The sequence below is a fragment of the Chionomys nivalis genome, chromosome 4 (genome assembly GCF_950005125.1).
Source record: "Chionomys nivalis chromosome 4, mChiNiv1.1, whole genome shotgun sequence".
Taxonomy (NCBI): Eukaryota; Metazoa; Chordata; class Mammalia; order Rodentia; family Cricetidae; genus Chionomys; species Chionomys nivalis.
The window spans coordinates 18,803,784-18,818,966 of record NC_080089.1 but is presented as its reverse complement, the minus strand read 5'-3'; the positions used below and the strand labels follow the sequence as shown (position 1 = coordinate 18,818,966).

Genomic DNA, 15,183 nt, shown 5'->3' with positions numbered 1-15,183 from the left:
CCTCTATTAAACCCTTCCATAAATCCCCACCTTGTTCTTTTTCAAAGTTAAGGCCCTTATTTCATCAATTGTTGTTACATACTTGTGATTATATTTAGGAATGTAATAAATTATACATTATAATATAGTATATATAAGGGGCTTCTAATGCCTGGTATTGGGAATTTTGTTAGGTCATCTTTTTTTGGAGAGGGCATATATAATATAACATATTATACAATATATTCCTAAATATAATCTACTGAGTCTTTTGCTTTTCACAACCAGGTAGTGTGCTCTTCTTTTTTCTCTTCTGGGTATTCCTTAGTTACCTATTGTTCTTTGTGTAGGACTGAGGATTTGTGGTCTTTCTCCATACACTTTGGCATGTTTATTGTTCTAACTCACTTCATGTTTATGCAACAATGTTGGTAAGAATTTTTTGAGTGTAGCTTCTGATATTACTAATAGATACAAACTCACAGCGAACTCCATGGTCCTCTGGCTCTTACAATCCTTCTGCACCCTCAGTGTTTCTAAGCCTTAGGTTCTGGAGTGTTTTGTAGATGTATTCATTGGAATGTAGCTCCATAACTCTGCATTTTGGCTTCTTATTGTTCTTTGATATGTTCTCTGTCTATTGAAAAAAGAAGTTTCCTTGAAGAGGGGTGAGTGTTCCACTTATCTGTGGGTATAAGGACAAATATTTATATTGTTGCGATTATGCTCATTTAGTAGAATGGATATTTCCCTGGAGTAGTGGGTTTCAGTGCTAGGTTTCCATTACCAAGCATGATTTACTTCTTTTTGTTCAAGTCTTAACTCTTAATAGAAAGCTGTTGGTTACCACCACGGCATGCATGCCACTGCTGCCCCCGTAAGGCTGTAATGCAGTGTTGGTAGTTGCTGTCATGGGCATTATAACTGGGTAGGATTCTTTGTTGCCTTCCTCCTTTTGCTACTTTCACAGTACCTTCTGGCACCACGAAACCTAGTCTCCAGTGAGGAGGCTTCCAAGTCAGTTCCAGGTCAGGATCTTCTGGGCTCTGTGCCTGAAGTTCATGATGTCTTCTCCTCCACCTCTGGGAGGGAGGGGCAACCAAAGGAAATGACAGTAGTTTTCAATAGAAAATTCTGTCCAACGACTCAAAAGGGGGCTTCTAGTGCCTGGTATTGGTGATTTTGTTAGGTGGTCTTTTGTTCTTGGAGGTAGCATTATCAGCCCAGAAGAGAAAATTAAATTTCAACTCTGTTTGTATATTTATATAGTAATTCCTGTGTGCTCTAGGTAAACTTTTTAGGTATATAGTTAATAGCATGGTTCTTTATGACATTTTTAGACACACTTTTACAGTATTCCATCATTCTTCTAGAGTTTTCTTCCTCCCTGCTCTATAATTAGAGTACCTGTTTTCCATTTCTCTGATCTGTTCACTTGTACCCTGCTATTCCATTCTCTATTGCTCCATCACCCCTTTATCCCAGTGATGGTTCCTTTTAATCCTCCACTTCTCCAGAATATTTACCCACATCTGAGAATTCAGAGCTAGGAGCCTCTGATGAGTGGAAACATTCAATCTTTCACTTTCTGGGTCTGATTAACCTTACTCAAAATGATCTTGTTCTAGTTTCTAGTTCGTTCCATTTACTTGAAACTTTCATGATTTAATTTTTTCATAGTTTAGATATACCTTTGTTTCTTGTAGGACATTTAGTTTGTTTCCATGTCCTAGATACTATGTAAAGAGTAGCAATGAACATGGCTGAGCAAGTATCTCTGGAGTAGGATGTCATATCCATTGGGCACAGATGTGGGAGGGTCTTCTGTTTTGTGTTGATTTCATTGGTTAATAAAGAAACTGCCTTGGCCATTTGATAGGCCATCCCTTAGGTAGGTGGAGTAGACTTCTCTATATGCTGTGAATATGTTTTTATACCATTGGTTAATAACAATGCTTATTTGGCCAATGGTGAGGCAGAAAAGAGAGAGGTGAGAAATCCAAGCAGAGATACAGAGAAAAAGAAGACAGAGTGAGAGAGATGCCACCAGCCATTGGAAAAGCAAGATGTGAAGCAACAAGCCACAAGCTCACAAGTCTTGTGGTAAAATAAAAACTAATATAAATGGGTTAATTTGTGATATAAGAGTTAGTTAGTGATATGCCTAAGCCATCAGTCAAACAGTTTGTAATTAATATAAGTTTCTGTGGGATTACTTGGAACGCAGCAGCCAAGAAATGAAAGTGCAGCCTCCAGGTACATCTGTGGGGCACCTGGGATATTGAGTATCTGTTTGGTCTCTGGGATTCCTAGTATGGTATGGCCTCCAGTGAAGCTGAAGCTTTCTGTCTGGCTCAGGATCCCTATATCTGGCCTAGTCTCCAATAGAGCTGCTGGGGCTGTGGGCCTAGTATGGAGCCCAGGAGGAAGGGAGGAGTACAGTCTGGAGTTGTTGAACAGGCTTGAAGGAGTGTTAGTGGAGGTGGGTGGTGTTTTTCCTGGTGTCCATAGATACCACCTAGCCTCCACCAAAGATGAAGTCTTCCTCCAAAGTGTTAGGCCGGGATCTCTCTTATTTTTTTTAATCCAGATGACATATATGTTGGATCAAGTGGGCTATTAAAATAACTTACTATTAATGGATTGATGCTAAACCTTGTTTTTAAATCTGAGTGCTTTTTGTATTTTTTTAAATACAAAATTTTTTTTAAATTGAGACTCCGGAGTTTGATTCATATATGTTTGAGATAGTAATATCTCTTCATTTAGTATTCCCTTGCTTAGAAGGGTAAGTCACTCTTTATTGTGTCTGATTGACTTCAATCTGTCTACTTTGTCAGTTATTAAGATGGCAATGTCTGCTTGTGTCTTGGTCCTCTTTGATTGGTGAATGTTTTTATATACTTTTGCTCTAAGGTGGTACCTCTCTTTGAAACTAAGGTGTGTTTCTTGCAGAGAACAGATCGATAGATTTTGTTTCCTTATCCAACCAACTTCCCTCTGTCTTTTGATTGAAAAAATAAGTCACTAATATTAAAGTGTCTTGAAGAACCAGCTCTTTGTTTCATTCATTCTTTGTATTTTTTGTTTCTATTTTATTGATTTCAGCCTTCAATTTATTATTTTCCTGTCGCCTACTCCTCCTGGATTAATCTGCTTCTTTTTTGTTGTTGTTGTTCTAGAGTTTTCAGGTGTGCTGTTAAATTGCTAGTGTGAGATTTCTCCACTTTCTTTATGTAGGCACTTAGTGCTATGAACTTTCCTCTTAGCAATGCTTTCATAGTATTCCATAGTTTTGGCTATGTAGTACATTCATTTTATTGAATTTTAGGAATTCTTTAATTTCTATGTTTCTTCCTTCAGTTGAGCACTGTTCAGTTTCCATGAGTTTGTATACTTTCTGCAATTAGTGTTGTTGAATTTTAACTTTAAGTAATGGTAATCTGATAAGATACATGGGTTATTCCAACTTTTTTGCATCTGTTGGAATTTGCTTTGTTAGTGAGGTATGGTTAATTTTAGAGAAGGTTCCATGAGTTATGGAGAAGAAAGGTATATTCTTTGTGTTTGGGTAAAATGTTCTATAGATATCTGTTAAGTCCATTTGTTAGTTTTCTTAAATTTCTAACTGGCAGACTGTGGTGAGCCCACAAGTAGTACATAGCAAATGCACAGCTGGCACATCTATTGGACTACCCACAGGAAGTGTATGTACACTACACTTGGAGTAGCCTGATTTTTGCAGAGCTAAGGGACATCTGTCCTTCAGATAAGTCACTGTCAATTCTGTAAAAATCTTGTGAAATCAAGGCATTTCTCCCCTTTATACTATCTGAGCAGTGTATAAACCTGACTTTTCCTGTAGGGCAAGGGGCTACCTCCCCACACAACATGAAGCCATGGTTTGAAATGGATTCACTCAGTCAAACGTTTGTTCTTGTAGATAAAATCTACATAAAAATAGTTCCGCTCAAACTTTTTTTTATTATTTTCATTTTTATTTATTTATTTATTAAAGATTTCTGCCTTCTCCCCACCACCACCTCCCATTTCCCTCCCCCTCCCCCGTCAAGTCCCCCTCCCTCATCATCCCTAAGAGCAATCAGGGTTCCCTGCCCTGTGGGAAGTCCAAGGACCACCCACCTCCATCCAGGTCTAGTAAGGTGAGCATCCAAACTGCCTAGGCTCCCACAAAGCCAATACGTACAGTAGAATCAAAAACCCATTGCCATTGTTCTTGAGTTCTCAGTAGACCTCATTGTCTATTATGTTCAGCAAGTCCGGTTTCATCCCATGCTTTTTCAGACCCAGGCCAGCTGGCCTTGGTGAGTTCCTGATAGAACATCTCCATTGTCTCAGTGTGTGGGTGAAGCCCTCGCAGTCCTGAGTTCCTTGCTCGTGCTCTGTCTCCTGCTCTTGATTTGGACTTTGAGATTTCAGTCCGGTGCTCCAATGTGGGTCTTTGTCTCTGTCTCCTTTCATCTCCTAAATGTTTTTCTTTGGGTTCACCTTCTTAATTAGCTTCTCTAGGATCACACATAATAGGCTCAACGTCCCCTATTCATGGCTAGAAACCAAATATGAGTGAGTACATCCCATGTTCCTCTTTTTGGGTCTGGCTCACCTCACTCAGGATAGTGTTTTCTATTTCCATCCATTTGCCTGCAAAATTCAGGAAGTCATTGTTTTTTACTGCTGAGTAATACTCTAATATGTATATATTCCATACTTTCTTCATCCATTCTTCCATTGAAGGGCATCTAGGTTGTTTCCAGGTTCTGGCTATTACAAACAATGCTGCTATGAACATAGTTGAGCATATACTTTTGTTGTATGATAAGGCATTTCTTGGGTATATTCCCAAGAGTGGTATTGCTGGGTCCAGGGGTAGGTGGATCCCGAAATTCCTGAGAAACCACCATACTGTTTTCCAAAGTGGTTGCACAAGTTTGCATTCCCACCAGCAATGGATGAGTGTACCCCTTTCTCCACAACCTCTCCAGCAAAGGCTATCATTGGTGTTTTTTATTTTAGCCATTCTGACCGGTGTAAGATGGTATCTTAATGTTGTCTTGATTTGCATTTCCCTGATCGCTAAGGAAGTTGAGCATGACCTTAAATGTCTTTTGACCATTTAAACTTCTTCTGTTGAGAATTCTCTGTTCAGCGCAGTGCCCCATTTTTTAATTGGGTTGATTTGCCCTTTACGGTCTACTTTCTTGAGTTCTCTATATATTTTGGAGATCAGACCTTTGTCTGTTGCGGGGTTGGTGAAGATCTTCTCCCAGTCAGTGGGTTGCCTTTCTGTCTTAGTGACAGTGTCCTTTGCTTTACAGAAGCTTCTGAGTCTCAGGAGGTCCCATTTATTCAGTGATGCCCTTAATGTCTGTGCTGCTGGGGTTGTACGTAGGAAGTGTTCTCCTGTGCCCATGTGTTGTAGAGTACTTCCCACTTTCTCTTCTATCAGGTTCAGTGTGTTTGGATGGATATTGAGGTCTTTAATCCATTTGGGCTTGAGTTTTGAGCATGGTGATAGATATGGATCTATTTTCATTCTTCTACAGGCTGACATCCAGTTTTGCCAGCACCATTTGTTAAAGAGGCTCTCTTTCTTCCATTGTATACTTTTAGCTCCTTTATCAAAAATCAGGTGTTCATAGGTTTGTGGGTTAAACCTAGGGTCTTCTTTTATATATATATATATATATATATATATATATATATTAATTAATTTATTAAAGATTTCTGCCTCTTCCCCGCCACCACCTCCCATTCACTCCCCCTCCCCCAATCAAGTCTTCCTCCCTCCTCAGCCCAAAGAGCAAGGAGGTTTCTCTGCCCTGTGAGAGGTCCAAGGACCACCCACCTCCATCCAGGTCTATTAAGGTGAGCATCCAAACTACCTGGGCTCCCACAAAGCCATTAAGTGCAATAGGAACAAGAACCCATTGCCATTGTTCTTCAGTTCTCAGTAGTCCTCATTGTCCATTATGTTCAGCGAGACCGGTTTTGTCCCATGATTTTTCAGACCCCGGCCAGCTGGCCTTGGTGAGTTCCAGATACAACATCCCCATTGCCTCAGTGTGTGGGTGCACCCCTCGGGGTCCTGAGTTCCTTGCTCGTGCTCACTCTCCTTCTGCTCCTCCTTTGGATCGTGAGACTTCAGTCCAGTGCTCCAATGTTGGTCTCTGTCTCTGTCTTCTTTCATCGCCTGATGAAGGTTAATATTCAGGAGGATGCTTATATGTTTTTCTTTCGGTTCACCTTCTTATTTAGCTTCTTTAGAATCATGAATTATAGTCTCAATGTCCTTTATTTATGGCTAGAAACCAAATATGAGTGAGTACATCCCATGTTCCTCTTTTTGGGTCTGGCTTACCTCACTCAGGATAGTGTTTTCAATTTCCGTCCATTTGTATGCAAAATTCAAGAAGTCATTGTTTTTTACTACTGAGTAGTACTCTAATATGTATATATTCCATACTTTCTTCATCCATTCTTCCATTGAAGGACATCTAGGTTGTTTCCAGGTTCTGGCTATTACAAACAATGCTGCTATGAACATAGTTGAGCATATACTTTTGTTGTATGTTTGGGCATCTCTTGGGTATATTCCCAATAGTGGTATTGCTGGGTCGAGAGGTAGGTTGAACACGACTTTCCTGAGAAACCGCCCCACTGCTTTCCAAAGTGGTTGCACAAGTTTGCATTCCCACCAGCAATGGATGAGAGTGCCCCTTTCTCCACAACCTCTCCAGCAGAGGCTATCATTGGTGTTTTTGATTTTAGCCATTCTGACCGGTGTAAGATGGTATCTTAATGTTGTCTTGATTTGCATTTCCCTGATTGCTAAGGAAGTTGAGCACGATCTTAAGTGTCTTTTGGCCATTTGAACTTCTTCTGTTGAAAAGTCTGTTCAGCTCAGTGCCCCATTTTATAATTGGAATTATTAACCTTTTACGGTCTAATTTCTTGAGTTCTTTATATATTTTAGATATCAGACCTTTGTCAGTTGCGGGGTTGGTGAAGATCTTCTCCCAGTCAGTGGGTTGCCTTTTTGTCTTAGCGACAGTGTCCTTTGCTTTACAGAAGCTTCTCAGTCTCAGGAGGTCCCATTTATTCAATGATGTCCTTAGTGTTTGTGCTGCTGGGGTTATACGTAGGAAGTGTTCTCCTGTGCCCATGTGTTGTAGAGTACTTCCCACTTTCTCTTCTATCAGGTTCAGTGTGTTTGGACTGATATTGAGGTCTTTAATCCATTTGGACTTGAGTTTTGTGCATGGTGATAGATATGGATCTATTTTCATTCTTCTACAGATTGACATCCAGTTTTGCCAGCACAATTTGTTGAAGATGCTCTCTTTTTTCCATTGTATACTTTTAGCTCCTTTATCTAAAATCAGGTGTTCATAGGTTTGTGGGCTAAAGACAGGGTCTTCTATTCTATTCCATTGGTCGACTTCTCTGTTTATATGCCAATACCAAGCTGTTTTCAATACTGTAGCTCTGTAATAGAGTTTGAAGTCAGTGATGGTAATGCCTCCAGACAGTCCTTTATTGTATAAGATTGTTTTGGCTATCCTGGGTTTTTTGTTTTTCCATATAAAGTTGATTATTGTCTTCTCCAGATCTGTGAAGAATTTTGATGGGATTTTGATGGGGATTGCATTGAATCTATAGATTGCTTTTGGTAGAATTGCCATTTTTACTATGCTGATCCTCCCAATCCAAGAGCAAGGGAGATCCTTCCATTTTCTGGTGTCCTCATCGATTTCTTTCTTCAAAGACTTAAAGTTCTCGTCAAATAGATCTTTCACTTCCTTGGTTAGAGTTACCCCAAGATATTTTATGCTTGTGGCTATCGTGAAAGGTGATGCTTCTCTGATTTCCCTCTCTGCTTCCTTATCCTTAGTGTATAGGAAGGCAACTGATTTTTTGGATTGATCTTGTATCCTGCCACATTCCCAAAGGTGTTTATCAGCTGTAGGAGTTCTTTGGTAGAGTTTTTTGGGTCGCTTATGTATACTATCATATCATCTGCAAATAACGGAAGCTTAACTTCTTCCTTTCCAATACGAATCCCCTTGATCCCCTTATGTTGTCTTTTTGCTATTGCTAGAACTTCAAGCACTATATTGAAGAGGTATGGAGAGAGTGGACATCCTTGTCGTGTTCCTGATTTTAGTGGGATGGCTTTGAGTTTTTCTCCGTTTAATTTAATGTTGGCTGTCGGCTTGCTGTAGATAGCTTTTATTATATTTAGGTATCATCCTTTTATCCCTAATCTCTCCAAGACCTTCATCATAAAGGGGTGTTGAATTTTGTCGAATGCTTTTTCAGCATCTAATGAAATGATCATACGTTTGTTTTCTTTCAGTTTATTTATATGGTGGATTACATTGATAGATTTGTGTATGTTGAACCAGCCCTGCATCTCTGGGATGAAGCCTACTTGATCATAATGGATAATTTTTCTGATGTGTTCTTGGATTCGGTTTGCCAGTATTTTATTGAGGATTTTTGCATCAATGTTCATGAGTGAGATAGGCCTGTAATTCTCTTTCTTGGTTGGGTCTTTGTGTGGTTTTGGTATCAGGGTAATTGTAGCTTCATAAAAGAAATTTGGTAATGACTCTTCTGTTTCTATATTGTGAAATACATTAAGAAGTATAGGTATTAGCTCTTCTTGGAAAGTCTGGTAGAATTCTGCATTGAAACCATCTGGTCCTGGGCTTTTTTTGGAAGGGATATTTTTCTTAACCGTTTCTAATTCTTCGCGAGTAACCGGTCTATGTAGATCTTTCACCTGTTCTTGGTTTAGCTTTGGTATATGGTACTTATCTAAAAAAATGTCCATATCTTTTGCATTTTCCAGTTTTGTAGCATACAGTCTTTTGCAGTAAGATCTAATGATTCTCTGAATTTCCTCTGCATCTGTGGTTATGTCCCCCTTTTCATTTCTGATCTTTGAGCTCCTCCCATCCTCCATCCATTTGCATGCAAAATTCGAGAAGTCATTGTTTTTTACTGCTGAGTAGTACTCTAATATGTATATATTCCACACTTTCTTCATCCATTCCTCCATTGAAGGGCATCTAGGTTGTTTCGAGGTTTTGGCTATTACAAACAATGCTGCTATGAACATAGTTGAACATATACTTTTGTCATTTGATGTGGCATCTCTTGGGTATATTCCCAATAGTGGTATTACTGGATCTTGGGGTAGGTTGATCCCAAATTTCCTGAGAAATCGCCACACTGATTTCCAAAGTGGTTGCACAAGTTTGCATTCCCACCAGCAATGAATGAGTGTGCCTCTTTCTCCACAACCTCTCCAGCAAAGGCTATCATTGGTGTTCTTGATTTTAGCCATTCTGACAGGTGTAAGATGGTATCTCAAAGTTGTTTTAATTTGCATTTCCCTTATCACTAAGGAGGTTGAGCATGACCTTAGGTGTCTTTTGGCCATTTGAATTTCTTCTGTTGAGAATTCTCTGTTCAGATCAGTGCCCCATTTTTTATTGGGTTCATTAGCATTTTAAAGTTTAGTTTCTTGAGTTCTTTATATATTTTGGTGATCAGACCTTTGTCTGTTGCAGGGTTGGTGAAGATCTTCTCCCAGTCAGTGGGTTGCCTTTTTGTCTTAGTGACAGTGTCCTTTGCTTTACAGAAGCTACTCAGTTTCAGGAGGTCCCATTTATTCAATGTTGCCCTTAATGTCTGTGCTGCTGGGGATAAACGTAGGAAGTGATCTCCTGTACCCATATGTTGTAGAGTACTTCCAACTTTTTCTTCTATCAGGTTCAGTGTGTTCAGACTAATATTGAGGTCTTTAATCCATTTGGACTTGAGTTTTGTGCATGGTGATAGATATGGATCTATTTTCATTCTTCTACACGTTGACAACCAGTTCTGCCAGCACCATTTGTTGAAGATGCTCTCTTTTTTCCATTGAATACTTTTAGCTCCTTTATCAAAAATTAGGTGTTCATAAGTTTGTGGGTAAAATCAGGGTCTTCTACTCGGTTCCATTGGTCGACTTCTCTGTTTTTATGCCAATACCAAACTGTTTTGCGTGTTCTCTCTCTGTTGTTTAATTAGTTTGGATAGGGATTTGTCGATCTTGTTGATTTTCTCCAAGAACCAACTTTTTCTTTCATTGATTCTTTGGACTGTTTTCTGTGTTTCTATTTTGTGTATTTCCGCCCTCAGTTTGATTATTTCCAGTCTTCTACTCCTCCTGGGCATGTCTGCTTCTTTTTTTTCCAGAGCTTTCAGGTGTTCTGTTAAGTCCCCAATGTATGCTTTCTCCGTTTTCTTTAAGTGGGCACTTAGTGCTATGAACTTTCCTCTGAGCACTGCTTTCATCGTGTCCCATAGGTTTGAGTATGTTGTCTCTTTATTTTCATTAAATTCAAGGAAGACTTTAATTTCTTTCTTAATTTCTTCCTTGACCCAGGTGTGGTTCAGTAGTTGACTGTTCAGTTTCCATGAGTTTGTTGGCTTTCTGGGGGTAGCATTGTAGTTGCCTTCTAACTTTAATCCATGGTGATCTGATAAGACACAGGTGGACACTGATATTTTTTTGTATCTGTGGAGGTTTCCTTTGTTTCCTAATATGTGGTCAGTTTTTGAGAAGGTTCCATGAGCTGCAGAGAAGAAGGTATATTCTTTCCTATTTGGGTGGAGTGTTCTATAGATGTCTGTTAAGTCCATTTGCTTCATTACCTCCAACAATTCTCTTAATTCTCTATTAGGTTTCTGTCTGATTGACCTGTCCATTGGTGAGAGAGGTGTGTTGAAGTCTCCTACTACTAGTGTGTGTGGTTTAATGTCTGCCTTAAGTTCTAGTAATATTTCTTTTACATACGTGGGTGCTTTTATATTAGGAGCGTAGATATTCAGGATTGAGACTTCTTCCTGATCAATTGTTCCTGTTATGAGTATAAAGTGTCCCTGTCGATCTCTTCTGATTGATTTTAGTTTGAAGTCCGTTTTGTTAGAAATTAGTATGGCCACAACTGCTTTTTTTTTAGGACCATTTGCTTGAAAAACCTTTTCCCAACCCTTTACTCTGAGTAGATGCCTGTCTTTGTGTTTGAGATGTGTTTCTTGCAAACAGCAGAATGTTGGATCCTGTTTTCGTATCCAATCTCTTAGCCTGTGCCTTTTTATAGGTGAATTGAGACCATTAATATTAAGTGATATTAATGACCAGTGGTTGTTTCCTCCAGTTATTCTTATTGTTTTTGGAAGTAGAGTTTGTGTGTCTCCCTTCTTTGAGTTGTGCTAGTGAAGGGTTGCTAGATGCCTGATTCATTGTAGGCAGTGTTAGCAATGTTGGATTCCTTGCGTTGTGATTTTCCTTCTATTACTTTCTGCAGGGCTGGAATTTTGGCTATGTATTGTTTAAATTTGTTCTTTCCTGGAATGTCTTGTTTTCTCCATTGATAGTGAACGATAGCTTGGCTGGGTATAGTAGTTTGGGTTTGCATCCGTGGTCTCTTAGTTTCTGCAGTACCTCTATCCAAGACCTTCTGGCTTTCATGGTTTCCATAGAGAAGTCAGGTGTAAGTCTGATTGGTTTACCTTTATAAGTTACTTGCCCTTTTTCCTTTGCAGCTCTTAATATTCTTTCTTTAATCTGTATATTTTGCGTTTTGATTATTATATGGAGAGGGGATGTTTTTCTTTGGTCCAGTCTGTTTGGTATTCTGTATGCTTCTTGAATATTTAAAGGAATTCATTCTTTAGGTTGGGAAAGTTTTCTTCCATAATTTTGTTAAAAATATTTTCTGGGCCTTTGAGTTGTGACTCTTCTCCTTCTTGTATCCCTATTATTCTTAGGTTTGGTCTTTTTATTGTGTCCCATAATTTCTGAATGTTTTGTGATGAGAATTTGTTGACTTTGCTGTTTTCTTTGATCAGTGCATTTATTTTCTCTATGGTGTCCTCAGAATCTGAGATTCTTTCTTCTATCTCTTGTATTCTATTGATTATGCTTGATTCTGTAATCTCTGCTCATTGACCTAGATTTTCCATATCCAGCTCTTCCTCAGTTTGTGTTTTCTTCCTTGCTTCCATTTCACTTTTCAATTCTTGAACTGTTTCCATTACTTGTTTGATCGTTTTTTCTTGGTTTCCCAGGGTATCATTCACATATTTACTCATTTCTTCAAACTTTTTGTTATACTTCTCATCCATTTCTATAAGGGTGTTTTTTACATGTTGTTTAAGGGACTCTATTGCTTTTATAAAGTCAATTTTTTCCACTTCTTCTGTGTTAGGGTGTTCAAGTCCTTCTGATGTAAGATCATTGGGTTCTGGTGTTTTCATGTTGTTTTTCAGATTGTTAGGTGAATTCTTGCCTTGGTGCCTGCCCTTCTCCTCCTATCGATGCTAGCTAATGGGTCTTTTAAAGCAGGATCAGGTTTCCCTGCTGGGCCAGGGGCCTCGCTTACAAGATGCCCTCGCTCCGTTTCCTGTCTCCCACCTTGGGCCAAGATCCTTCTCACCACTCTGAAGGGTCTCCAGGAGCAGGGCCAGGCTCCCCATTCGCCAGGGATTCCGCCAACAAAAGGCCTCCCACTCTGTGGGCCAGTCACCAAAACAGAGAAACTCCCTTTGCCCTCTGTCCCAAGCTCCCGACCCAGAGCCCAACCAGGCTAAACTGGGTGATCCTGCTGCCCCGCGTAAGGGAGAGAGAGTGAAGGGGGGCCCCTGGGCGCAAGCTGGGATGGGCCAGGAAGAGAGAGGTCGCAGCAGAGGAGGAGCAGCACCAGCAGAGGGGACCAGCCCTCACAGACTAACTGAGGGGTCAAGAAGGTCTGGGAATGTCCCTTCTCCGTTTCCTGTGGCCCGCCGTGGGCCAAGAACACTCTCCCCACCCAGGAGTGTCTTCAGGGACAGGCCAGTGCATCTCGCCAATAAAAGGCCTCCCAATCTGCAGGTTAGGCCCCAAGAAACCTACTTGATTTAATTGTAGTGGGATGATCTGCTCTCAGTGTGGGCTTCACTGTTTCATGCTTGGACTATCCCACATCCACCAGTCTCCACGCGTGCGTGCGTTGGCCCTCCGGTCTGTCTTGGCTGCATCTGTGCGCTGGTCTGTCTCCGCCCGGCGCGTGCATCCCGCTCAAACTTTTTTTATTGACAGCAGTCACTGATAAGAAAGGAGCCTCATACAGGAGGTAATATGTCTGCTCTAACAGCAGGCTCAGGAAAGAGTAATCTACTGGTCTTCTGCTCTGACTTGATGGGCTACTGGGCTACTAATATTCTGTATTTACCCTTCACCTTGGTTTCAACTAACATACGATCATAGCGCAGGAAATTTACTGTTTATATAAGAAAAAGATTGAGTCACTAAAACTAGTTTCAGAGAGAAAAATTGTCACCTGGGTACTCTGCTGTAGCCAAAAGCAAAGTTTGCAGAAGAGATTCCTTTTAAGTCAACCAGCTGGATGCTAATACAAACCAAACCTGCAGCTTAGGATAGCTACCAATGCTGTGTTCCCAGCTGCAGGAGAACTTCACAGCCACACCCCCTCTGAGATTTATTGATTCTTTCATTTTTTGTCTTTTCTTGCATTTTTTAAGAGAATTTTTCATTCCTCTTTAAGTGGCTTTATTATCTTCATAAAGGTATATTTAAGGTTGTTTTATTCTGGTTCTTCTGGGTTAAGATGTTCAGGTCTTCATGTTGTAGGACCACTAGGTTCTGGTGTTACCATATTTTTCTTTAGGTTGTTGAATGTATTCTTGCATTGGCACCTACCCATCTCTTCCTCCATTTGGTGCAGGCAGTAACTTTCCCTCTTGGTTTAATCCTTGCAGTCAGAGTCTGTGTCTCAGGGAGTCACTTTTGGTCTGCTCTGTGAAGTCATTGTCTGTATCTCAGGAAGCTGCTGAGGTTGCAGGGACTGGGTCAGTTTAGGGGCAGAATGGGATTTGTAGATTACAAGGTCCAGTGGAGTTGATGCTGGATCAGCCTACCTGCAGGAGGCTTGCCTGCTGACCAGTTAGTGCAGCTGAAGTGAGTTGGAGAGGCCCTGAGGTTTTGCCCCAGAGCCTAGGGCCTAGAGACTGGTCTGTCCAGTAGGGTCTGGTCATATACCCCTTGGTCCCCTTTGGCCAGTCACAATATGTGTTGGATATAATTCTTTTAGGGTGTATTATCATGGAAAGACTTTCTTTCGCCAGTAATGGCAGATAGTTTTGTTGGGTCCTTTATTCTAGGCTGTTCATCATAGTCTTTTAGAACTTGCAATGCATTGCTGCAGGACCTTCTGGCTTTCAAAGTTTTCTTTGAAAAATCAGCTGAAATTCTAATGGATTATGACTTGTGTATTTTTCTCTTGCAGCTTTCAATCTATTTGCTTTGTGACATATATTAGTATTTTAAATATGATATGCTATGACAATTTTTTTTAGTCTTGTTTATTAGGTGTTATGTGTTCTGGTATGTATACGAGTGTGTCTTTCTTAGTTTGGGGAAGTCTTCATCAATAATATTGTTGGAGATTTCTATGACATTGACTTGGGATTCTTCTTCCACTAATTCAAAGGTTTAGTATTTTTATGGTGCCCTTTTATTCCTTTCTGTGCTTTTTCTATTGCATGTTTGCTTGTTTTCTATCCCTTCATGATTTTGTCCTGATCTTCATCTTTGAATCCTGATCATTTTTTTTCTTTTTAAAATTAATTTTTATTGAGATCTACATTTTTTTCTGCTCCCCTCCCTGCCTCTCCTCTCCCCATCAACACTCTCCCAAGGTCCCATGCTCCCAATTTACTCAGGAGATCTTGCCTTTTTCTACTTCCCATGTAGATTAGATCCATGTAAGTCTCTCTTAGAGTCCTCATTGTTTTCTAAGTTCTCTGGGATTATGATTTGTAGCCTGGTTTTCTTTACTTTATGTTTAGAAACCACTTATGAATGAGTACATAGGAATATTGTCTTTCTGTGTCTGGGTTACCTCACTCAAAATGATGTTTTCTAGCTCCATCCATTTTCCTGCTAATTTCAAGATGTCGTTATTTTTTTTTCTGCTGTAGTACTCTATTGTGTAAATGTACTACATTTCCCTTATCCATTCTTCGGTCAAGGGGCATTTAAGTTGTTTCCAGGTTCTGGCTGTGACAAACAAAGCTGCTATGAACATAGTTGAGCACATGTTCTTATGGCATGATTGAGAATCCTTT

General features: G+C 40.0%; 1 protein-coding gene across 1 annotated transcript in view; it reads left to right on the top strand.

The window, feature by feature from the left end:
* The window catches only part of Muc16 (mucin 16, cell surface associated), a 191,987-nt gene that overhangs the window by 39,015 nt on the left and 137,789 nt on the right, over window positions 1-15,183 (top strand). The window lies entirely within an intron of this gene.